Source organism: Sceloporus occidentalis, unplaced genomic scaffold, assembly GCF_023333645.1.
Source record: "Sceloporus occidentalis isolate IW3139 unplaced genomic scaffold, rSceOcc1.0.p SCAF_9, whole genome shotgun sequence".
NCBI lineage: Eukaryota > Metazoa > Chordata > Lepidosauria > Squamata > Phrynosomatidae > Sceloporus > Sceloporus occidentalis.
Window position 1 is genome coordinate 28,519,930 of NW_028316989.1, and position 26,340 is coordinate 28,546,269.

Genomic DNA, 26,340 nt, shown 5'->3' on the forward strand with positions numbered 1-26,340 from the left:
CTGATCTTGGAGGCCACTGTGTGTGCATAGATCAAAAATGCCTTTTGCAATAGCTGCTGCCCTATTGTCACATCTTCATTGTGTTTGTAGCTTGTGAAGGACTTTGGCCTTCCATCTCTAGGGCATAAGGCTCTAAGAGACAAGAGGTAGAACATTAACTCTGGGGGACTACAGGACCCAGGATCCCCCTCTCTGCTCTCCCTGGGGATTCTGGGAGTTATTGGCCCAATGGTAGCAATAGCAAGTACACAATGGTGGCTAATGGTTTCCATTATATTGGGTTGGTGAATCAACTCTTGAGTTCTAGTGTGAACTTTTAAAGAACTGCCCAAGATGTTTAAACCTATTTGTATTATGCCACCTTGCTACACAACCGGTGTGTCCTCACCAAGTTTACATATAGACTTGCTTTAATAATAATTATAATAATTATTATAATTATAATAATTATTATTTATATCCTGTCCCTCTACAAGATGCAACTGGGGCGGCTTACAAAGGTGAAAAGGGCCAAGTTCTTAGCCCTGGCAACTTACTCCATCTCCAATTCCGGCTTGCTTTCTCCTTCCAGACTCTACTAGTAGGCACAGCCCCATCCTTAGGATTCCCCACCCAAACCAATAACTCCTAACAGCGGTTACACTACAACTGGATGTTTGTCTAAGAATGTTATATAAAGTCAATTTCATCGCTTGCTCCATATCAAACCCTGGGCTTCCAAATCTACTTTGCACTGCCTTGTTAAATAAACTGCCGAGTTCAATTTGCTATCTGGCTCCATTCGTGAATTTTAAAAAATCTGCTTTCAAGGTACCTTGAGTCCCATTTTGGGAGAAAGACAATCTATAAATCCCTTGAATAAATAAATAAAATTTGAAAGGAGCTACCGAAAGTGTTGGACCGTGGTCTCCAAAACGGATAGTTGGATAATTCCTTGAATTCATGTTCATCTGTGCAAAAATTCACATGCAATTTAGCTGCTGGCCCACAATCTTAGTTTAAGTCCCAATATATATTTCTAACAACGCAACAAATTGCATATTAAATATGACATGTACACACTGTCCAAAAAGTGTTCAGACATCCACTGTGCATGACTGGATTGCAAGACTATGTTGCTCAGTTGTATTGCAACACTTAGATTCAATATTAAAATCTTTATTTAGGTCTCTTCTGGGGCAGTGGCTAAATTGCATGTGAATTTTTGCACAGATGAACATGAACGGCCTTGTTTAATGAAGCGGCCCTGTATTTTCTATTAATGAATTACCAGAGATCTCAGTCTGACTGGAATCAGTTTCTTTCCATAACAAGCACGTCATTTTTTAAAAAATGCACACTTGGTCACATTTCCGACCCAGCCCAACGCTATTTCACAACCAAGCATCCAGAGTTTTGCGGCATGTGAAAAATGTTGCTTTTGGATGGAGACATTTTTTAATAAAACAGCAAAGGGGGGGGGGGGACCAAATCCACACAGCCTTCTTGAGCATCGAAACAACAACAACAAAGTGCAAAAGGGTTAATAAACCATGATGAATGGCAGTAAAGCAGCACCTTTCATTCCCTCCTCCGCCCCATACATAGCAAGAATAGAAGCTTAGCAAACTTGAATTTAGTCCCCAGCCTTTTAACCCACCCAGGGCCTAGCTAACTGCATGCAAGATTTAACTAGGTCACCCACATCAAAGCTGGTATTTTTAAAAATGCAAAGAAAACACAGGGATGGTCTGATCCAAACTGGAATCTCTGAATGCAGGGAGAGGAGATGTAGCCATCTTTCCCCCCAATAAACTGTGATCAATCTCTCTGTCTCTCTAAGGTTGCATCTGCACTGCACAATTAATGCAGTTTGACCCTGCTGTAACTGCCCTGGCTCAGTGGGATGCAATCCTGGGATTTGTAGCAGCGACCTTGCTTAGTTTCCAAGATCAGGTGAGATCAGGTGCTTTTTGTGTATTTAGATTTGTTGTTGTTGTGCGCCCTGAAGTCATTTCCGAAAGGGAATCTCTCATATGGTTTTCTTGGGAAGATTTGTTCAGAGGGGGGTTGAGAGGCTGAGAGAGCGTGACTTGCCCAAGCTCACCCAGGCGGTTTCCATGGCTGAGCTGGGATTCGAACCCGGATCTTCCAATTTCCTAATCCAACGCTTGAACCAGCGCACCACACTAGCTCTCTAATTTAGGTTTGCACCACTATAAATCATGAATAGGATGCCAGCTGTTGTTGTTAATCTGCCAATTTATGGCAAGCTTGCTTGCTTGCTTGCTTGCTTGCTTGCTTATTTATTTATTTATTTATTTATGGCAAGCCTATTTTAGGGTTTTCTCAGCCAGGTTCTTTCAGAGGAGGCTTGCCATCACCTTCCCCTTAGTCTGAGAAAGTGTGACTTGTGGGTTTCCATGGCCGAGTGGGAATTTGAACCTTGGTCTTCCTGGAGCCTTAATCCACACTGCCTCTCCTATGGTTTTCTTGGCCAGATTTCATAAAATCGTAGTTGGAAGAGACCCCAAAAAGGGCCCTGATCCATTCCGACCCCCTTCTTCTGCCATGCAGGAACTCACAATCAAAGCATCTCCATTGACAGATGGCCATCCAGCCTCTATTTAAAGACCTCCAAGGGATTTGCCATTGCCTTAATCTCAGATGAGAAAACATGACTCACCCAAAGTGCTTGGGATATTCAAACCACTATGCCACTCTGCCTCTCTCCTATAAACTAGGCATGGCTTAGACCAGTGTTTCCAGAACACTGGTCCTCCAGATGTTTTGGATTTCATCTCCCAAAAACCTTAGTCATTTTGGCCAACCATCGGGAATCCCCAAACATCTGGAGGGCCGAAGCTTGGAAAACACTGTATTTGACTATCTTTAGATGGTAGCCCAAAGCCATGTGGCTTATGGAGCTGATGGCTAAATCTCCTTCTGCCTTCCAGCCCATTATCTGAGCAGGATGCTTTCTTGTACACACAAAGTCTATGCTGGGAAGTTGCAGCTGGGCATGCAATGTTCAGGCGGGGGAAAGGAAAAATGCATATCCTGGTTCAAGAGACGTGACGTTTGCAACAGAAACCAGCCATGGCACCCTCTCAACCGGGGCAATAAAAAGCCACGGAAGAGTGATTCATTATTGGCACATTGGGTGGGGAAGGTGAACTTTTGCTTTGGTTACCGCGCTCCTTGGATAACCTTTCTTAACAGCAATATTGCCGTCAAATCTGATAAGCCCTCCAGCATATTTGCAGTTAGCCGCTGCAGAGTTGGGCGCCTACTTTTGCTTGAGAAAGAGGGATTTCCACAGGACTAGCCAAACACACAAAAATCCTTCCTGCATGAAATGGAAAGGCAGGGCTGCAGTCCTAAATACATCATAAACGTACAGCTGGGCATTAAGGAAACAAAACTAATGGCCGCAGATGATTTAGATAAAAGATGAAGATATTGAAGTAGTTCAAGGTTTTCCATACCTTCGCCTCAATCATTAATCAGAATAGAGATTGCGGTCAAAAAATTGGAAGAAGATGTTTATAGATGTTTTAATTGTTTGAGTATTATAATAATTTTAAAGGTTTTATGAGCTGCCTCCTGGGAGAAAGGCAGGATGTAAAATGAAATAAAATAAATAAGAAGACTTAGATTTGGAAAAGCAACTATGAACAAACTAGGCATGATCCTGAAGTATCAAGACATATCATTGAATACAAGTTGAGTCTCCATTATCTAAATTGTTTGGACCAGAAGTGTTTGGGAAGTTTTACCCTTGACATATCCACGGGTCATATCAAAATCCATAATTTTGGCCCCAAAACCTGCCCTCGACTTATACATGAGGTCAACATATAGTCGAATATATATGTAATGCAGTGTGGCACCACTTTAACTGCCACGGCTCTACAGAATCCTGGTTTCCATTGTTTTGTGAGCTATTTATCCATCTCTTTTGGAGAGCTGTGGTGCCACAACAAACTACAGATCCCACCATGCCATGGGATGGAGCCATGACAGTTCAAGCCCTACTTCTGCAGTGCAGCAACAACTTCAGAAGGAGACCCACTGCCAAGTTGTTGCCCCACGTCTCCTGCCATCCTTGGGTCACTTTTCAAACCCAGCTTCCCATTGTCCATTGTCATCTTTCTCAAAGGCGAATGCCTCCATTCATCCTGGCTATGTCAAAAAACCCACAGCCATTGCCAGCGTCCCAGAGAGATCCGCGTCTGCTGAGCAGGTCCTGGATTCTCTGCTCTCTCCTTGACCCACTCAGAACAAAAGCAAGGCGCCTGCTGTCTTGCAAGAATGGGCATCGTTGCAAGAATGGGCATTAACATGGCAGGACATTGGCTTGACTGAAGGTCCTCCTGACATGGCTCACTTGATCCAAGGGAGCAGGAAAGTCACACTCTCTCAGCCTCAGAGGAAGGCAAGCCCCCCTCAGTTAAACATTTAGAAATGCTCTTGCAGTGTCATCGCAAGAGAAGGCAAAATGGATTAAAAAGTCACTGCACCTCCTGTTGGTGAATTGAGTCTATCCATGTAGCAAGCAGTCTTCCTTCCTCTCTCCTGCTCTCTACCTTTCCTAGCAATGGTCCAAAACACATTGCAGAAATCATCCAGTTTGAGACCACTTTAACTGCCCTGGCTCGATGGTAGGGATTTCTGGGAACTATAGTTTTGTGAGACATTTAGCCTTCCCTGTCAGAGAGCTCTGGTGCCAGAATGAACTACAGTTGCCCAGATTCCCTAGCACTGAGCCAGGGCAGTTAAAGCGGTCTCAAACTGGATTATTTCTGCAGTCCATTTTGGACTATTATTGGGAAAGGTAGCTATCTAGGCTGCTGAACCTAATGGAGGCCTAGGATCCAGGACCTTGGACAGCTTCTGGAGTAAAACCTGCATTGGGTTTACCACTGATGGGAGAACCACTAGTTGGCACTACTTATCAACTATCCACCGTTTGGAGATAATATATATATATATATTCCAAAAAGCAAACCTTGACTTCTCCATTTTATACAAGGGACATCATTTCACCGCACCACTGTATTTAACAGGACTTGAACATTCATGGATTTTGATATTCACAGGGGTTCCTGCAACCAAACCTCGATGGATACCAAGGGCCAACATATTTGTAATCAAATCTAAGTCATGCACAAGTTCCCTTACCAAAATGGTTGGATATTTTGGCATGCCGCACAATGTCCATGCACAATTCATGTTTGCAGAAGCAGAGTTGAGTGTGCAGCCCACTTTTGGGCAAGCAGATAGATACTGTGTATGGGTGCCCATTGCACACAGATGGGCATTTGATGGCAGGTTTGGTGTCTTGGCCCAGTTGCACAACCATGTCATTCACCATAAGCATGGTACAGTCTGTCTATCTATCTATCTATCATCTATTGTTATCTTTTTAAAATGTGTTTTATTCTTTTAATAACTATCCATTTTAATATTGTAATAATTTAATTCCTTTTCAATGTACTTATGCCTATGTTTTTAATTGGACTGTTTTTCATGTTGTGAAGCCACTCTGAGTCCCAGTTCTGGGAAAAGAGCAGGATACAAATAAATATAACAACAACAACAACAACAACAACAACAACCTAGCACAGTTAGATGCAAACCCTACTTTTAGTCCCAATTAAAGTAGATCCATTGAATCAGTGGGATTTACCAGCATGTTGACTCACCATTCAACAATTAATTTAATCAATAGGTCTACTCTAGTGTGGAGTAAACAATATGTTTTCAGGCCTTAAGTGTGTAACTTTGCATGCAGGGATGTTAACCTACCCAGATCCAATGCAGGATCTTAGCTCCTGTTTCCTAATCTCACACTTTCTCCAGACTGTCTGCAACATATTGGGGTGGAAATATGGATACGCCTCGCAAGGTTGTTGCTGTTAATGTCCATGTTATCATCACCAGTGGCAGTGTTATTAGTCCTTTGCAGCCTGTGTGCAAAATGTCTTTTGTAGAACAGCACCATCTGGTGATAGTTAAAGAACCTTACCATTGCAGTCCTAAAAGTTGGTAATGTGATATATTTGATGGAGCCAAATATACTTGGGTAGCCTTCACACTGCATAACAATAACAGTTTGATAGCACTTTAACCACCACGGTGGCATCCTATGGGACCCTGGGATTTGTAGTTTGGTGAAGCATTAAAGCCAGAGTGATGTAGTGATTTGAATGTTGGAGTATGACTCTGGAGTCCAGGGTTCAAATCCTTGCTCAGCCACGGAAACCCTTGGGTGACCTTGGTCAAACTCCTTCTGAACAAACCTCACAAAATAAAGCACTGCAACAGGTTATTATTATATTATATTTATTTGTATCCCACATTGCTTTACCTTAGGGCTGCCTTAGGTCAGAAATGACTTGATGATGCACAACAAACAACAAGAACAGAATTAAAACTATTTAATATATTACTTTTTAAAAAAGGTGAAAAATAATCTGTGCACTAATGCCATGCTCATATCATTGTGCATCGGTCCCTTTGTGCAATGGTCGCTTTGCCAGCTCCTGTATGTAGTAACGTAACAGTAGCTCTTTACTGGATATGGATGCTATGGAGCTGCAGAGTTCTAATTCCCGCAGACCTAAGTCCACTTACAAAGGCGCAACTCCCCAACAGGATTTTGGCCAAAACGTTCAACAAATTTGCTGCTTTTGATGTCTGTCATATCCATCAGGGTTAATTGCAAGCAGCTGCAGTTCCCAAATATTTTGCAAAAGGAGATCCATTTGATCCAAGAAAGCCTCATAGAGGCAAGGCTCATCTTATCCAGGAGAGGGTGCATTTCACACACCAACTGTGATGAAGAGGAGATTCTCTTTGGCTTGGGCCTCTCTCTCAATCGAAAGGCATTTTTAGTTGAGGAAAGAATGATCTTATGGGAGGGAATTTGGTGTCACAGCAGAAAAGCAGCTGCTGAATTCTGATGGCTGGCATTTTGAAACCTCTGATTTTTTCTGTTCTATTCTGTAAGCGACTCTGATGGGCAACTCTTTCCTCTGGAAAGACTTGCATTTTCAAAAGAGCAAGGCTATGTTGAGTGTCAAATAGCTTGCCAAAGGATGTAAATGGAGGGTAGTAACTTAATCTTGCTCTTTGTGTGTGATTCATCTGAAATGGGTCAGAATCCATAAGCACTTAAGCCAGGATAAACATCCTTCATTTTTCAGATGCAACAAGATTCTGTTGGATAGGTATTGCAGTCCTCTAACATAGTTTCGTTGTTGTTGTTGTTGTTATGTGTTTTCAACTCAGCTTTGACTTAATGGCAAGCCTACGAATGAGAAAGGGTGCATCTGCACTGTAGAAATAATGCAGACTGACCTCACTTATAAGTGTTGTAGTGCCATTTTATGGAAATCCTTGGATTGGTAGATTTACAAGGGAGTATATCACACAGAGCTTTTTGGAGATTTTCTGGCTCAGTTCCGATGTGACTGCGGGTCCAATGATGCAGATTCACGTCGTAACGTGAATGTGTTATCAGACACCATTCCTTTCTATGGGAGCTTTTTGCGAGGTGCTTCCACAGTGATTCCAAAGTGACCCCTCATTTTGGTAAAACTGGAAAAAAATGACTTCACAGAATTCGCTTCCAGGCTCCCTTCGATTGCACTGCGAATTGCTCTGGTGTGGAAAACCACTCCGATGTCAACCCCCTTGGCCCCCTGCGTCCTGCTCCATCATCCCTCTCCTCCTCCTTCATGCCATCTTGCCCCCTCTGCCACCTTGCAACCCATCCCATCTTTCCCATCATCCCCTGTCTTCTCCTGCATCCCAATCCTGGCCCGAGCGACCCCCAGTGAGCTATCCCATCATCCCCTGCCTTCTCCTGCATCCCAATCCTGGCCCCAGCAACCCCCAGTGACCTATCCCATCATCTCCTGACTGCTTCTTCACCCCGATGAAGTATGACAGCTAAGGAGGGGGCAGCATCCAGAGCCCCACTAAGCATGTGCAAGGCTGCTGATTCGAATCGTTGAACCCTCCGGTGTGGTAATACAATGTGCATTCACCCTGCTTTGCTTGAATCCGCATCATGTGACTTGCTTGGAATAGAACTGATTTCGCTTCCCCCTCATTTCGGAAGGGCAACAGAAAGGCAACCAGGTGTGATAAAGCATCACGTTTTAACCTTAATTCGTATTGCTAGACAGGAGTGACTCTGGATCTGGTGTGAAAAAACATCACGCTTTGCATTGCTAGAACAGGAGCGACTGCGGATCTGAGCTGCAACCCCCCCCCCCCCCACATGTGATAAGGTCCAAGGTCTTCAGCCTTTTCTGCCCAAGAATGTTGGTGCCTAGTCAAAATCGTCAGCATTCGCCATTTTGGAATGTAGATGGAGCCATGGCAGTGAAAGCAGTGTCAAACTGCATTATTTCTACAGTGTAGATGCACCCCAGGTATATATACACAAGTCCAAAATGGCGAATGCTGACGATTCACTTAAAGGAGCAAACCAAACATAATTCCCTCCTCTGTCTGTTCAGACAATTGCACATAGTGGTTGCTTTCACACTGAGGAGGTCAGACCCCATACTAGCGTCTCCATTGTACATAGTGGTTGTTTTTGCACCGAGGAGGTCAGACTTATAGTAGCATCTTCATATTTCACTATTTACCTCTTGTTGCTAAAAGAAGGCCTCTCCTAGTGTCAAATGGTTCAAGGGAGTCCAAAAAATGAGCAAAAACTCTTCCATGTGCACCAGGTGGCATTTTGCAAGCATTCTGTGGAAAGGGGGGGGGGGGGGGTGCGTAGCCTTGCAATGTGTCCTTGCAAGATCTCCTGCAAGGATTGCTGGGCCCTGCTTTTAAAGTACAAATGACCACAGGGATGATCAGGTAGGGAGACGTAGTGTCCCAGAATCCAATGGTCTTCATTTGCCATCCTCACCCGCATGCAAGCACACACTCTTGACTGTGGTCCTGACTTATCTCCTCACCTTCCCCACTTATCTCCTCTGACTTGCCCGAGGTTTAGCCTTGTCATTAGTTTGTCATTAGAGTACCACGAAGCCTCGCTTAATGGCTTTTTGGTGTTTCTACAGAGAAACAAGCTCTCCTTGGTAGCAGAGGGATGTTCAAAGGGAGCCACGGCCATCTCTCTCTCTCTTCTGCTTTCCTTCCCATGCAATAATCATCGCACAGCTTCCCTCTGAGCTTTTGCAAAACACAGGATTATCTGCAAGCGCTTTCCTTGGCAAAAGGAGGTGTTCAGATCTTGCCGTCTCCTCCGGCCTCCTGGAAGGAAATCTTTCCAGTACATGAGACCCTGTTTAGCTCTTGGCCAAAGAACCACAGCTGGATGAGTGATAGGAAGCATGGAATGCATGGGGTGAATGGGCAATTGGATGATACGCTTTGCCACAAAGTGCATGGCTTTAGGGATTGTGTGTTGAAAATTTAAACCAAGGGAAGGGATAATAATCCAAACCCAGAGGATTGTATCCTGAATTTGGGGCTCCCCTACCACCGTGGCAAGACGAATCCATGCCATCAGAGCCACCATTCTAGTGAGAGGCTGGATGGCCATCTGTCGGGGATGCTTTGACTGAGAGTTCCTGCATGGCAGAAGGGGGTTGGGCTGGATCAGGGCCCTTGAAGTCTATGATACTAATGCTGGTACTGCAGCCCTTCACAACCACAAGGTTGTGAGTTCGATCCCAGGCAGGGCTCCAGGGTCCACTCAGCCTTGCATCCTTTTTAGGGGGCTAAAATGAGTCCCCATCTTGTTGGGAACCATTGGTTTACATGTTGTAAACTACTTAGTCCTTGCTATTGCTATTGCTATTGCTATTCCTGGCTTACTAGCAAGAAAAATGGTTAGCCTTCTCAGAACAGATAGCAGTAAAGGAAAACTCCACATCAAAAGCATAACTTTCTTTTGCAGGGGCAGAGACGGCTTGCTGTGGGCGGCTGAGATGGTGTCTTTGTTTTTGTTCCTATTTACATCTCTGGAGAAACTCTCAGAAACGCCAAAGCCTGTGATCCATGAATGCTGCAAGTGGTTGGAATCGGTCTAGGTAGCCCCACATGCCCCAGGAAAGGAAAAGAAATGGCAAAACTTCAGGTCCTGAAATGGAAATGGAAAGGAAAGGGAGAAGGAGAAGGAGAGGCGAGCCATCCACATGGCACCAAACACTGTGGGATTTCACTGGGGTGTGTGTGTGTGTGTGTGTTTTGCAAAAAAAGCTTTATGTGGGATAGTTCACCTTCAGTCTAGCTCTAGTGCCCCAGCAAACTACACATCCCACAGGATGGAGCCATGACAGATGAAGCAGTACATTAATCCTGCAAGAATGTGGATGCCACTGCAGCCTGGGTATGAAGCTAGTGAACCTAAGCTAGCGATTCCTGAAACTTTGGCTCCTCCAAATGTTTTGGACTTCATCTCCCAGAATCCCTGACTGCTGGCCAAGTGGGCTGAGGCTTCTGGGAGCTGGAGTCCAAAACGGATGGAGGACCCAAATTTGGAAAGCATTAGATGCAACCTTCAGGAGGATGGAGATGCAGGGCGTTCTTTCCTGCAGTTTCCCCCCTCTAGTCTTGCAAGGTCTGTCCTTGCCCTTTTCTGCCCCCAAAGAGGTAAGACTGCAAATGCCAGGGTTGCGCAGCGGTGCCAGCCTGCAAGGTTTGGGGCAGGACCGGTGCATCAAAGGATGCTGAAGACTAGGGCCCCTTAGCATCCCTTGGGCACACGACCCACAACACACAACACACACAACCCACAAGGAGGAGGAGGAGGAAGGTCCTGGGCCCTTGGCCTCCTGCTGCTGCTGCTGCTGCTTCTTTCCTCCTCTTCTGCTGCCTCCGTTGCGGTGACTTCATGGGGACGCCGAGCGACGACGCCGAAAGGGAGGAGGAAAAGGAGGAGAGGAGGAAGGAGGGAAGGAAGGAAAGGAGCAATGGAAAGGAGGCCTTCGCAGCCACGGCCGGGAGAGGTGAGACTCTGCTCTCTTCCTCTTTCTTTCTTTCTTTCTTTCTTTCTTTCTCATCCTCTTCTTCTCCCCCTCACCTATTCCCCCTTCATCCCTCCTCCTCCTCCTCCTCCATCCCATCCCTCTCCTCCCTCTTCTTCCTCCACCTTCTTCGTTATCTTTATCTGTTCTTCCTCCCTCTCCATCCCCTCCCTTCCTCTCCTTATCTATTCATCCATCCTCCTCCTCTTCTTCCTTCATCCCATCCCTTCTTCTCTCCCCCTCTTCCTCCTTCTCCATCATCATCATCATCATCATCACCACCACCTTCCTCCTCCATCCTTATCTTCTTCTTCATACCCTCCTCCTTCTCCTCCCCTTCCTCCATCCCCTTCTTCCTCCATCCCATCCCCTCTTCTCTTATCTCTCCTTCTCCTCCATCATCATCATCACCTTTCTCATCCATCCTTATCTTCTTTTTCCATCCCACCCTTCCCCATCCCTCCTCCTCATCTTCCTCTTCTCCCTCCTTCTCCGTCCCATCCCCCTCTTCTCTTAGCTCTCCTCCATCATCACCACAACCATCATCATCACTATCATCACCTTCCTCCTCTTCCTCCCTTCCTCCCCCGTGACAGAGAAATACAGGCAGCTGGAGGAGGAGGAGGAGGAGGAAGAGGAAGAAAGAGAAAGGTGTGGGTTTTTCCCTCTCTTTGCTGGAGGCCAAGGCAGCAGGAAAAAAGACTAGCCACGTATCCCTCCCCCCAAAAAAGCCCCTTCCCCACCTCTGCCTTCCCTCTGGTCCCCATCCTTCTCCCATCATCCTCATCTTCCTCCTCTTCCTCCTCCATCTCTTGTCCTTCCCTCTGGGCCTTTCAAGTCTCATGTCCTCCTCCTCTTCTTCCTCTTCCAGCCCCCCCCCCCCCCCAATTGCTAGAATTAGGACAAAATTTGTGGGGATGATGATGCTGAAGATGGCTCTCCATTTTCCCTTTGGGAAATAAGCATCATCAAGGAAGGGGTTCAGTGGGGGGGGGGGCTTGTTGGGGTTCAGGAAGGTCCCCCCCGCCAGTAATCCAAGCACTGCATCCTTTTTCTCTCTGTCTCCTTCCCCCCTTTCCATTCCTATCTTTAAAAAACAATTGAAAAAAGGGGGCAGACAATACAGAAGCAGCCAGCTTGGCTTGTCAGGAGGAGGAGGAGGAGGAGGAGGAGGAGGAGAGAGTCTGCATTGCAGGATTCCTCTTGTTTCTCTTTCCTCTCTCTCCCTCTCCTTTATTCTCTCCCTTCCTCCATCCCTTCTTTTTTTCCTTTTAAACCCCTTATCTTACATCCCCCCTCCAATTGTCTGCCATTGGACCAAGGATGGTGATGGAGCCTCACTTTGCTGGGAGCAGGTAATGGGGAGGGAAAGGGGAGAAGAAGGCCATCCAGCTGGGGAAAGGAAGGTCAACACAAGTGTGGATGTGTCTCTGTGTGTGTCTGGGTAAGAAAGAAAGAAAGAAAAGTTTATTGATTTGGGGGCCCATCTGGCAGCCTGGGCCAATGGTTGGCTTGCTGGGGTCTTTGCATGAAGGAAAGCAGCCTTTCTTATATAGGAAGAAAGGGGATTAAACAGCTTGCAAAAAGATTCAGGGGGACTTGTCCGTCTTGGTGACAGCTGTTTGCACATCTGTCTCTCTCACACATACATATGTGCATCCATCCACCTGCCTTTGGGATGTGCCTGTGTGCAGATCGGTGCATGCCCATTGCTTTAATCTCCCCTGTTGTTGTTGTTGTTGTTGTTGTTGTTGTTGTTGTTGTTGTGTCTTCAAGTCGTTTCCAGCTATTTGTGCATCCTGGTGATATCTGTTTGCATACTTCTCTCATACACACACTTGGGATGTGCCTGTGTGTGTAGATGGGTGCATGTCTATTGCTGTTGTTGTTCTTGTTGTTGATCTTGTTGTTCTTGTTATGGGCCTTCAAGTCATTTCCAGCTACTTGTGCACATCTCTCTCACACACACATATCCACCATGCACTTGGGATGTGTCTGTGTGTGCAGATGGGTGCATGACCATTGCTTTCGTCTCCCCTGTTATTGTTGTGGTTGTGTGCCATCAAGTCATCTCCAGCTACTTGTGCATCCTGGTGATAGCTGTTTGCACCTCTCTCTCTTACAAACACACACATATGTGCATCCATGCACCTGCACTTGGGTTGCGCCTGGGTGTGCAGATGGGTGCATGTCCATTGCTTTTGTCTCCCTTGCTGTTCTTGTGTGCCTTCAAGTCATTTTCTGGTGACCATAAGGAAACCCTATGATGAGGTTGTCTTGGCAAGTTTCTTCAGAAGGGGTTTGCCATTCCCATCCTCTGAGGCTGAGGCTGTGTGACTTGCCTAAGGTCAACCACTGAGTTTCCATGACTGAGCCGGGATTTGAACCCTGGTCTCCAGAGTCCTGGTCCAGCATTCAAACCACTCCACCACATTGGCTCCCATTTCGCCTCCCCTGCCCCCAACAAACTCTGTCTGCTTTTGCAAAGCAAACCAGCAAAAACAGGGAACCAGCCTCCAAGCTGTGAGCAGGGAACATGATGCAGAGAGAGCTATCATGTGCATGTCAAACATGATGCAGCAGCCAAGAAGGAGGAGGAAGGCCAGGAAGCCCTCTTGATGGTTTTGTTTTGGCCATTTTTTTAGGGGGCTGTGATATTTTTAAAGCCTGACTCGGGGACTGCAGGAATGTCACGCCGGAAAGAAATATAAAACAAAATGAATGTTTCTATGGAGACTCTTTGGAAATCTCGAAGGCTGGGCCCATGGTGGGTTGAGTTAGGTGGGATGATGGGAAAGGAAGGAGATGGTAGTAGAGGGAGAAGCAGGACTCTGTGGATGCTTCGGCCTTTTGTGGCAAGGAGACCATGGAAATGGGGCCGGAAAGGATGCTGGAACCGAAAGAACTGGTCAGATTTGTCCAGTTCCAATGATGTCACTGTGGAACAAACTGTTCTGCCTTCGCCGGCCTTTTCCTCCTTTCTCCATCCTTTCCCCCCCAAAGCAGTGCGTGAATCTTATAAAGCACTTCACGGCGTGCAATTGGATGCAAACCTGGACCAAATCGATAAGTGCCTTAGAGCTAAAAAAGGGACTTAATGGCTTAAATGATGGAGCATTTCAGTGGTCAGGGTGGCTATTTTGGGGAAATATTTCATTCGGTGCTCACCTTAGAGCTGGCATCCAGGCTTCTTGGCCTTCAAGGCCTTATCCAATGTCATTTGGAGGAATGGGGACATGCATAGACACACACTTTCTTCCCACATGGGTATGTTTGGGTACAAAATTGCACACTTTCTTTGGACCCGCGTAGACACTTGGTTGCATGGATGCAGAAGGGGGGATCTGAGGAAAGGATGTGTGTGTTTTTTGTGTGCGCAGGGATGGAAACTTAAAAACCTTTCCACCATGCCATTTAAAATGTATGGTGCTCAGATTTTGGGTATTTGTATGTGTATTTGTGCATTTGCTATTTCTGGATTGACTACCAGAAATGGGAAAACAGCAATCTCAGAAGAACCACTGAGGATTTGGAGAGGCTTTTTGGTATCTTGCTTTTCCCCATCCTCAGCAATCGCCACAAAGGTTTTCCTAGCCATGGAGGAAAAGCATGCTCCTCTGCAGTTGCTCCAAGTAGTGGATATTTGTTGGTTTGTTTCCTATTTAGGTGTTGCTGAAGGCTCAGGACCGCTTGGCATCATTTTCAACTTATTTGCAATCTGAAAAGTTTGTGGTTTTTATGCTTGGTGTAAAACCACTTGTGCACTGTAAGTGTGATCGTGTTTATAAGGGTGAAGATCCTAAGAGCTCCCCAAATTCTGATTATTAAAGTATATTAAGTATTAAGCATTAAAGCATATTAAAGCATATTGCATCAATTAAGATAGGTGTGATGGCATTTCTGCAAATGTTGCGTGACTCTTTTCTTTTGGGTTTTTCAAAGCCCTTGTGAGATGGTTTTTTACCGGTGGATAGAGTTGTTTAACTTGGATGTGGGGCCTGTTAGCCAAATATTGGTTGATATACTTGGAGTATGATGAAAACAAACAAGCAAAAGATTTCTTATCCAATGCCTAAAAAATTAGCAGACTTTAAAGGGGAGAAAAACACCCTATTCTTTTGTACTGTTTATTGTGCACATTGAGAGCGTTGTGCCATTATTTTTAAAGGATATTAAAAGAAATGTTTAGAGGAATGTCTTTGGAAAGATGTATCCTTTGTGTATTATGTGTCCTTTGTGTGTTATAGTGTATTATTGGATTGGGTCTTCCTGAATGGCAGAATGGGGTTCTACTGGATGACCTTTGGGGTCTCATCCAACATTAGGACTTTGTTTGTGTCATGGACACTAGAACGGGTGGGCAAAGGATGGCCTTTCCAATATTGTTGGACTGCAACTTCCAACCAGAGTATCCAGTGTTGAGCCATGCTGGGAGTTGAAGTACAACAATGTCTGGAGAGACACATTGGAATAGTTAAGTACCATGACAGCAAGTGGGATTTTCATCCGGGGAGACTTCTTCTCGAACTTTGTTGTAATTCACATTTAAATGTCAGTCCATGACGTTAGGCAGAATGCTTGCACTTGGCCTGTAGCTCAAACATTGAGGTCTGGCAATTGGCATTTGGCAATTTGTTGTTTGTTGTTGTGTGCCTTCACATTGTTTCTGACTTTATGGGGACCCCAAGGCAAACCTGTCATAGGGTTTTCCTGGCAAGCTTCTTCAGAGGGGGTTTGTCATTGCCATCCTCTGAGGCTGAGAGAGTGGGACTTGCCCAGAGTCGCCCAGTGGGCTACTGACAATGGAACCATTTAAATCCAGTTTGGTACATCCTACTTAATCCCAATGTTACTGATCTTATAGTTCAGTAGGAAACGATCATTTAAGGTATCACATTCCTTATCATTTGAAGAGTCCTGCAAAAGATCAGACTTAGAAGCTAATTTGATCAGGAGTCTGATGTACATGATTTCTTTTCGGCTTAATGTTCTGCTTGGTCCCAATTTTTCACAACTGTGCCTGGGATCTTCATTGTGATATGAACAAAACTTTCAAGCTGTGGCACAGAGGTCATTATTTCCTTAGGTCTCACTTGTTAAAAGCTTTTCCCCCTTCCTGTTAATGTAAGGCATGCTTTACTTATGTGTACAGTAATGATGGATGAAGGGCTTTTCAGGAGCAAGGCTTGCTGGAAATGACAAGTCTGTTTTATTTGTCTGCCAGCATTTAGCTCTCTGGAAGCAATCTAGGGCTTGGAGCATTGTTTGGGTCTTTGGAAATGACACATTGTTCTCACACACTTGTGTGTATGTGTGTGCATACATGCACCCGCACACATGTGCTTGATAGTCTTGTTTTATAAAATTACACATGCAAGATCTTATCAGTCACATGCACAGTTCTTATTTCACTATCCAAACCTTGGCTGTTGCTTTGTTATTCTGTGTGTGTGTATACAGTGTATACATGTATGTGTATATATGTATATGTACATGTATATATATGTACATATGTATATATGTGTGTATATATACAGTATATATATAAACTTTGAGGTATTTTACATGTGTGTGTGTGTATATAGATAGATAGATAGATAGATAGATAGACATATGTATATATATATATATATATATATACACACAGATATATGTATACACAATATATATCTATATATATGTACATATATGTGTACATATGTATATATGTGTGTGTATACAATATATATATATATATATATATATATATATAAACTTTGAGGTATTTTACGTGTGTGTGTGTGTGTGTGTGTGTGTGTGTGTATTTGTAAAATACCTCAAAGTTTTTTTTAAAACTCACAACTTTTACACTTTTTAAAACTTGTAAAAAGTCTAGAAGGAGTAAAAGATGTTCTGAATTTGGTTTTCTGCTCTTTAAAGATATTTGTTGCCTATTCATGCTATAGGTTCTTCCTCTGTTAGTAGAAAGTAGTATGGGATTTTGGGGAGGTGTTGTTGTTGTTGTCCTTTCCAACCTGTAGGAACCCTAAGGCAAAACTATCCCGGGGTTTTCTGGGGCTGAGAGAGTGTGACTCACTCAGGGTTTTGCAGCATGAACATTGTTTCCATGGCCAAGTGAGGAATTAAACCTTGGTCTCCAGAGCTGTAGTCCAATGCTCAAACCACTACATATTGTCTTTGTAATATATTGTCGTTGGGCATGGAAGTTCTGGCTTAGGGTTTTGTATCAGATGTGCAATATTGTTGTTTGTTGTTATATGCCCTTGAGTCAGTTCCAACTCATGGCAACCCTATGGATGAGACATATCCAAGGCTCCCTCTCCTCCACTGCCGTCTTGCCCAGATCCTGCAATAGGCCCTTGGCCATAATTATCCCCCGGATTGAGTCTCTCCATCTGGTTTGTGGTCTTCCTCTCTTTCTTCCACCTTCTACCTTTCCTAGCATTATTGTTTTTCCTAGTGACCCATTCCTTCTCATGATGTGGCCAAACTATGATAGACTCAACTTGACCATCTTTGCTTCCAAGGAGAGCCCTGGTCTGATCTGTTCAAGAACCCATTTGTTTGGACGTTATCAGACAAGGGAAATTGGAAGTATAATCCAATGGCAATCTGAACGCAGTCATGGGGTTTAATGTTATTGCGTGATAGACTTCCACTCGCAATTTTGGGGAATGGGAAGTCAATCCGAATGCAATTATGGGGTTTCACATTATTGCGTGAGAGGTGATCACATGCAATTTCGGGCAATGGCAAGCTATTTTTGGGCAATGTGAAGTCAGTTTGAAGGCAATTTGAATTCACGTAAATTTGCTGAACTAGTGAATTCACATGAATGCGTTCTGGACCCACTTTCTTTTCATTTGAAATTAACAGAAATTCCTCCTGTGTGATAAACTCCTTTGTCTTCTTAGCTGTCTATGGAATCATCCTAAGTCCTCTTCTCTAGCACCACATTTCAAGAGAGTTGATTTTCTTCCTATCTTCTTTCTTAACTGTCCAGCTCTTGCATCCATACATGGGAATGATGGGGAATACAATGGCCTGGACGATTCTGACTTTAGTGCTCAGTTGTATGTCTTTGCTCTTCAGTATCTTTTCCAGTCCTTTCATAGCTGCCCTTACCATTTCTAGTCCTTATTTCTTGACTGCAGTCTCCATTTTGGTCAATGTTTGATCCTAGATATGGGAAATATTTAACTATTTCAATTTCCCCGTCGTCTAGACTGAACATGTGTATTTCTTCTGTGGTTGTTGTTTTTGTTTTCTTTATGTTCAGCATCAGACCTGCCTTGGCACTTTCATCTTGGACTTTTCTTATTAATTCTTCCAATTCCTGAATGTCTTCTGCTAATATTAGGGTGTCGTCTGCATCTCTTAGGTTGTTAATGTTGCTTCCTTGCTATCAAATGTTTCCTTGTGGATCCATTCTCCTGTCCAGTTGGCCATTCTTTCCACATTATCTGGTTATATTCTTGTTTCTTCCATTTGCACCACAAAGGATCAGTCTATATTCCCTGGCTGCAAAGTATTCTCAGTGCCAAAGGGCAGTTGTGGGTTCTACAAAACCCAACAGATGTTTTTATACTTCTCTAAAACCTTCTGGTTCCTGTAAGTCTTTTGATACCCAAAGGCATGGGCTATGTTTTATGCACTGTTTATGTAATATGTAAACCGCCTTGATCCTTCGGAAAGGCGGTATGTAAATAAAATTTATTGTTGTTGTTGTTGTTGTTGTTGTTGTTGTATTCAAGATATAGCCATGTTAGTCTGTAGAATCAGTATGTGGAGTGATCTTGCAGCACCTTTGAGACTGACTGAAATGAAGAAGTTGGCAGCATGAGCTTTCCTAGACTAAAGTCTACTTCCTCAGATGCATTTGGCTATATATTCAGGGCTATATTCATGGGCTATATGTTCAGGTTAGATGAGCTTTGGTACACAGCCTGGACATTGGGAATAAATGGAACAATTACTTCTAGTAGAAACTAAATGCATATTGTGCTTGTATATTGCTAGTGGTCGGTATTAGCTGTCTCGTTGTTGTTGTTGTTGTTGCTGTTGTTGTGTCTTTCAGTCGTTTCTGACATATGGTGATCCTATCACAGGGTTTTCTTGGCACGTTTCTCCAGAGGAGGGTTGCCATTGCCATCCTCTGAGAGTGTGACTTGCCCACTGAGTATCATGGCTGATGTAAGCATCCAACCCAGGTCTCCAGAGCCATGCTCCAATGCTCTGACCACTATGCCATGCTAGCACTCAGATATCTCATTACAATCTTAGAAATACAAGAATGTATTTTGACTTGGTTCCTGCTTAGACGAAAGTTCTAAATAAGTTGTGTGAATAGCTCAGATAGTGTCAGCCTCAAAGGTTTGTGTATCCAGATTGTCTGTGTGTGCCATTATCCACAGATCTGTCACTACATTCTTGTGACATTTCCTTATAAGAAGTGTGCAAGAGTGTTAGATGCTGTGTAGCTGCACTGATGAATAACAATGCAACCCTATGCATGCTTACTTGGGTATAATTTCAATGTAATTCCAATGATGCTTATTACAGTGCAAATGCATCCAGGTTGAGCCTCTCTTATCCAAAATAACCCGGGACCAGAAGTGTTTGGGATTTCAGAGTTTTACAGATTTTGAAATATTTGCAGCTACATAATGACATATCTTTTGGAGATGGGACCTGGGTCTAAACATGAAATTCATTTGTCTCATATGTGAAATTTGGCTGAAGTCCAAAACACTTGGAAGACCAGAGTTTGGGAATGACTGCATTAAACCATACAAGACTTCTATTTGCAAGATGTTGGGCTTGGGCTGGGAGGGAGTCCAAAGGGGTCATTTAGGTGGACTTATGTCTTGCTAACATATGGCATAGCCTGAAAGTCATTTTATATGCAATATGAAGCTGCCTTGAGTCCCTTGGGAGGAAGGTGGGGTATAAATAAACATAACAACAACAACAACAATACAGGTGTGTGTGTGTGTGTGTGTGTGTGTGTGTGTGCATGGAATAACAAAGGTGTCACTAGCTCCATGTGGATAATTTTGGAATATTTCAGATTTCAGAAGTCCAGATAAGGGAGACTCAACCACAAATGATTTTTGGAGAAGGAATACCAGTTGCTATAGCATTACCAAATGTCAGCCTATAGGTAATATCTGCCAAAAGTGGATTAGTTAAAATGCAAGTGGAGGAAGAGGAAGGATAGGGAAATTCATTGCATGTATAGACTACAGGCCTAACAGTGCAACCCTATGAATTGCCTGCAATGGCATTATAGCCTAAATATATTTGCCTGAATTGGTGTGAGTTGCATTGCAGTCTGTACCCAGTTACACTGAATTTCCTCTGGATTTAGATGACTAGTACAGCACCGTTCAGAGTATTTGATGTTAAGGAGATTGCTGTGCATACTTATAACATCTATATTTGTGTTCCTTCCTAAGATCTACTCCATTCACAACTGCAGTTTCTTATACTGTGTTGCTTTCATTGCTGGTTGACTTGACCAGTGGCAAACTGTGGCTAAACCTATGGCAAACTGGTTATGTGAGTTAATAATATATCACAATGGTATTATTTGAGTATCCTCCAGTTGTTGTACAAGATGGCAATAGGAAGGCAGACTTTTATGCTTTTGTTGGGGAGAAAATAAAGCATGCAGCAGGGAATTATTATGTGCTCCTTCCCTGCATTCATAATCCTGCTTTCCAAGCCCTTTTTTCAAATGTCAACAGCTTTTGATATATATTTGTTTTCTGCCTTGTTTTGTTTCCTTTTTCTTTCTTTCTTTTTTGCTCTTTTAGTTGTTTAGTTATTTTGCAGCCCTGGTTATTGTTTAGAACAGTCAATGCAATTGTGTTTATTAAGATCTTTATGACTCTTCAGAAATGCAATACATAATAGCTGAAATCAAAATCCAGTCATAGCAAACTACTTTAATATAACAGCAGCAAGACTTAGGAGTTTATCACACTGGGTCTAATTTGGGCATTAAAGAGCGATTAAAGCACACTTAAAGCATCTCACAAATGAAGCAGAAATGGCGAGTCATTGTGCAAACGATTATCACACGCAGTTGCACAGTGATATCGGAAATGCATTGTCGCTGAAATCCCGAAAGTAAAAAGATGTGTGTTAATGCTCCTTTGGGACCACTTTAATGGTAGGCTTTGTGTGACGTCATGTGAAATCATTTCGCAAACCAATTTTAAATGGGAACGAGGCCTTTAAAAAATGTCTTTCGTAGTCCAAGAGTTGCACTGCCCACATTTTGCATGGCATCTGTTCTTAAAAGTCTGACGTTTTTGAGATGCATCTCTTGAAGTTGCTCATTATAACTTTGGGTGTTTGCCAACAATCCCTAATAACCGTGGTCTCTTTCTGTTTGGTAATACGTGGCAGGGATGGGGTGATATGATACTGTGTTATGTGTCTGGGTTTTAACAGCTTTCCTTTTCGCTCTCAGTCTTTGCTTAGCAAAATTAGGTCACCAAATATATTGCATTCTCACCAAGAATAGACGCTTTCATGGCGGTGCAGGAGAAGGCAGGGTCCCTCCAATGTGGTTGTGAACACACTAAAAGCACTAAACACTTCGGCCTCATTGGATATTCAGGACTTTTTCTTCCCTCCATCCTAAACGTCTGTGGGTACGGTTACAAATCACACGTAAAACTCAAAGGCAGATCAATACCCAACGGAGGCTGTGTCTGCACTACAGAATTAATGCAGGTTGGCACCGCTTTAACTGCCATGGCCTAATGCTATGCAATCCTGAGATTTGTGGTTTTGTTAGCTATTGGGCCTTTGCTGTCAGAGAGCCTCAACAAACTACAAATCCCAGGACTCAGTGGTATCCTATTAGCAGATAATGATAGGAAAATCGCAGAGGTAGTTGCAAAGTTTTATCTTCTCTGCCATTAAAAACCCGGAAAGTCATGTGCCACAAAAGTTAATACCAAAGTTAAAATGTTCTTTTGATAAAAACCTCATGGAAGGAAATGATAATCTGGTTTCCCTGACGTTGAAATTAAGTTACCGTTTCTTCCTGGAAGTTGTTTTAAACTGGTTTCTGTTATTTTATATAAAAAGATATTTTTACTCATCCTTTTTACATGGCGGTAAGTAACCGTTCCACAGTTGTAATACTGTATTTTATGTGATTGCTGAAACATTTTATGTTGTGAAAATGTTTAGTTTCATTGATGTTCTTTGCCTTTTTACATTTGCCTTTGGTCTGTTGACAGCAACAAAGGCTTGGTTGATAAAGTGATATCAAAGTGCATTAATTTGCAATGTTCCAAATCTGAAAGATTTTGCCACCTGTCCTGCTTTTTCCTTTCATGTAAGGCTGGAAGTATGACCCTGGGGACCAGGATTCACTTCCCTACTTGGCCATGAAACCAGTTGGGTGATCTTGGGTAAGTCACACTCTCTCAGCCTCAGGGGAAGGCAATGACAAACCTCCTCTGAACAAATCTTGCCATGAATGCCCATAATGACTTGAAGGCACACAACACCCACAATTTCATTTCATAGGATGGAGCCATGACAGTTCAAGCATTGTCAAACTTCATTAATTCTGCAGTGTGACTATGGAGAACGATGTTCGAATCCCTGCTTGGCCACGAAAACCTTGGACAAGTCACACTTTCTCATCCTCAGGGGAAGGCAATGGCAAACCTCCTCTGAACAAATCTTGACAAGAAATACCCATGATAGGTTTGCCTTAGGGTCTCTGTAAGTCAAAACAACTTGAAGGTGCACAACAGCAACAAAGTCCAACGCACAAAAGGAAGGTCTGAAATTGGTATTGATTTCCTATCAAAATTCCTCCTTTCTTTTTAGGTGGCCACAAAGTCCACCTAAATGACCCCTTTGGACTCCCTCCCAGCCCAAGCCCAACATCTTGCAAATAGAAGTCTTGTATGGTTTAATGCAGTCATTCCCAAACTCTGGTCTTCCAAGTGTTTTGGACTTCAGCTCCCAGAATCCTTGACCATTGGCCAAGATGGCTGAAGCGTCTGGGAGTTAAAGTCCAAAACAGCTGGAGGTCCAAAGTTTGGGAACCATTGGTTTAACGTCTCAAAAGCTAAATGCATTTTGCAAAAGAGAGGAGAGCCAAGTTAGATAAAGTTATACTCTTGCATTGATGTCCATTTTTCATATTTCAACCTTCACAGCCACTGGATCATTTGAAACAATAGACACACATTGCAGTGATACAGTGCAATCCTTTTATTAAAAGGTTTCTCCTATATGAGCTACAAACTGTTGCTTGTATTTCAGAGAACCTCACATTTACTCCTCACAATATAAGTTGCATTAAGAAGTTGCTTGATTTGGGGAGTTATTTGGGGGGTAAGAACCACTAATTGCAATGGAAATATATTGCTTTAAGTTTGACAATGTCTGCAAATGAATCTACTGCTTGGAATTACGTTGTGATGCTTAATGCATTGTTTGGCAACTGGGTCCATGGCTTTTATCTATGGAAAGTAGGCCCTCCGCTCTGAAATAGTTTGTGTACAAAGTACTTTTAAATGCATTTCCACTCCAGGCTTGTAACAAAAGAATTAGTACTGCAATCTTTTATCATCGCTACATTCAATATTCTGTTTACAGTAACACTTGCTAATTATTGGTAGTTACATTTTTGGGGGGTGAGATGAATGGCCATTTGGCAATTCTGTCTCTTGTTAGCTGAAACTGGAGCTACTTAGGCACTGCGTCTGCACTGCAGGATTAGTGCAGTTTGACCCTGCTTTAACTGACATTTTCAGTGCCTCGGTGTTCAACAGTAAGCCTGCTTTTGCACTTTCTTCCTTGATCTTCCTTAATAGTTGTTCCAGGTCTGTGAGGTTTTCTGCTAGTACTATAGTGTCATCTGCATACCTTACAATTGTTGGTATTCCTTCCTCCTGTTGCTTCTGTGTCCAAGCCTGCTTTCCTTACAATATGTTCTGCATACAAGTTGAACAGATAAGGTTAAAGGATGCAGCCTTGTCTGACCCCTTTCCCAATTGGGAACCATTCTGTTTCTCCGTATTCTGTTCTGACAGTAGCCTCTTGTCCTGAGTTCAGATTCCTCCTTAGGACTATCAGATGTGTTGGCACTGCCATCATGTCTTTAAGGGCGTTCCATAGCCTTTCATAATTTATGCAGTCAGAGGCTTTGCTAGAGTCTATAATGTACATTCGTGGTTGCAATAGTATTAACCAGTGTTGCCAATTACCCTAGGAGATGTCCCCGGATTGGTTCACCGGATTCCCTGAATTTCCCCCAAATTACCCGGAAGGGGGTGGGACTTCCAGGATGGGAGCCACAAGGCAGTATGGGGAGGCCTCAAGGGGGCGGGACTTCTGGGACGGGGGGCTGCAAGGCAGTATGGGAAGGCTTCAAGGGGTGGGACCTCCGGAATGGGGGAAGGTATGTTTGGGCGGGAATTTCAAAATCCCCAGGAAAGTCAAAGAGAAATTATTCAAAATCCCCTGAAACTCCCCAGAAATTATGAAAACATGGAAATTTAATGGAAAGAGATTAAATTCCCCGGATTCTGGAGAATTCCCCGGAAATCGGCAACACTGGTATGAATCCACTAAACTAAAAGTACAAACTACTTCTCCAATATTGTTATCTGTGCTAATATTTGCAGTATGTGCTGATACTGCACGCGTGCGACATGTGCTAGCGTTGAAACCCTTCACTTGCGCAACAATGACAACCGCTGGCAACCTTGGCTGTGTATTTCTTCTTTTGCCTTGCGACTAATTAAGAGGTCTCTGGGAACTCTTTGAAGGCTGATAAATGAATTATAAATCAACCTCTGAGCCTGCTATAAAACAACACTTGCAGGTAGGGAAGAGGAAGCGGCTGAGTGGCATCTTGATGCCATGAATAGGCCATAGAAAAGGGATCTCCAAGAAGGAGAATAGCAGCTCTTCCAGCGCAAATGGGCTTCTGCTGTGCTGCGTTCTTGACAAACTATGCATAAGAAGCTCAGGGGAGGATCTATGCGATAAAGAAACCTTCAGTCGAATTTTCCATTGACCTATATATCAAAGAAATGCGTCCTTAAATTGATCACCGGCCCTCCAGAACTGCATAGTAGGCCAGCTGGATTTTTGCAGGAGTGGTTTAGGAGGAATCTGTAACACTTCTCCTATATTCATAGTTTCCTTTGTACTTCCTCACTTTAAGAATCACAGCATACTGTACAAAGAATAATACAGGATGAGTGTCTCTTATCCAAAATGCTCAGGATCAGAAGTGTTTGGGATTTAGGATTTTTCCCTCGATTTTTGGAATATTTGCATCTACATCATGAGATATCTTGGAGATGAGATCCAAGTCTAAACACAAAATTCGTTTCTGTTTCATAGACATCTTGTACAGATAGCCTAAAGGTAATTTGATACACAATATTTTACCATATATATATGATATATAATATTTTCCCATGCATGCATCTACATTAGAAAGAATGCAGTTTGAAACCACTTTATGTGCTGTAGCTCCATCCTATGGAATCCTGGGATGCTTTAGCCTTCTCTGCCAAAGATTGTTGGTGCCTCACCAAAAGTATAAAACCCAGGATTCTGTAGGATGGAGCTGTAACAATTCAATTGGTATCAAACCGCATTATTTCTACAGCGTAGATGCCCCTAATCTGAAAACAATGGTGTCTCCTATGTGGACAGTTTTGGAAGAATTTCAAATTTCCCGATAAGGGATGCTCAACCTGTATCAGGATATATGATGGCAAAACCAGTTGCTGAAATCCATTGCTTGGAGGGGAAGTGGTTGAGGGTTTGTACCATTTATTCTCTGGAGTGAAGTCATGGCAAACTGTTGAGAAGCAACACAAACTAGGAATGTAAGAAAACTGGGAACGGATGGCATTGTTAAGATGATTTCATGCCTATGTGCTGCACTAGGTTCCTGTGAATTGCAGACTCCTCATTGAACTTGAAAACGTAGCAATTTAGAAGATGGCGTTCACTGACATTTCTCCTATTCTGTCTCTCCGCATTCCTCTCCGGCTTCTACCTACAATGTAATTATACACAGCCCAGGACAGATCCTAGAGAAAGGTTCTTTGGTGTTCCTTTGTACGCATTGATTTTCCTTTTGACTAAGCGTATGGTTTTCACTTCTGGCTCCTTTTTGTTATTCCTGTAAATGTATGCTTTTTTTGATTGATCATCCAAGACAGCTTTTTCCTCCATGTACTAAAGTAAATTACTATTGATGCAATAGTCCAGAAACTGCTGTGCTCTGAGAGAGAGAGAGAGAGAGAACAGTTCTACAAATGGTTCCCTAGTTTTGCCTTTAGGGTTCAGT

General features: G+C 43.3%; 1 protein-coding gene across 2 annotated transcripts in view; it reads left to right on the plus strand.

Moving 5' to 3' along the window:
* The first annotated feature begins 10,819 nt into the window (after positions 1-10,819).
* LOC149307135 (OTU domain-containing protein 7A-like) overlaps positions 10,820-26,340 on the plus strand; it is a 72,690-nt gene continuing 57,169 nt past the window's right edge. The window contains exon 1 of one of the 2 annotated variants that reach the window (XM_089538356.1): positions 10,820-10,964. The gene's annotated coding sequence lies outside the window, so the exon portion shown is untranslated. Of the gene's footprint in view, positions 10,965-12,248; positions 12,338-26,340 lie in introns of those variants that run through there. The other variant, XM_089538355.1, reaches the window with a different exon arrangement.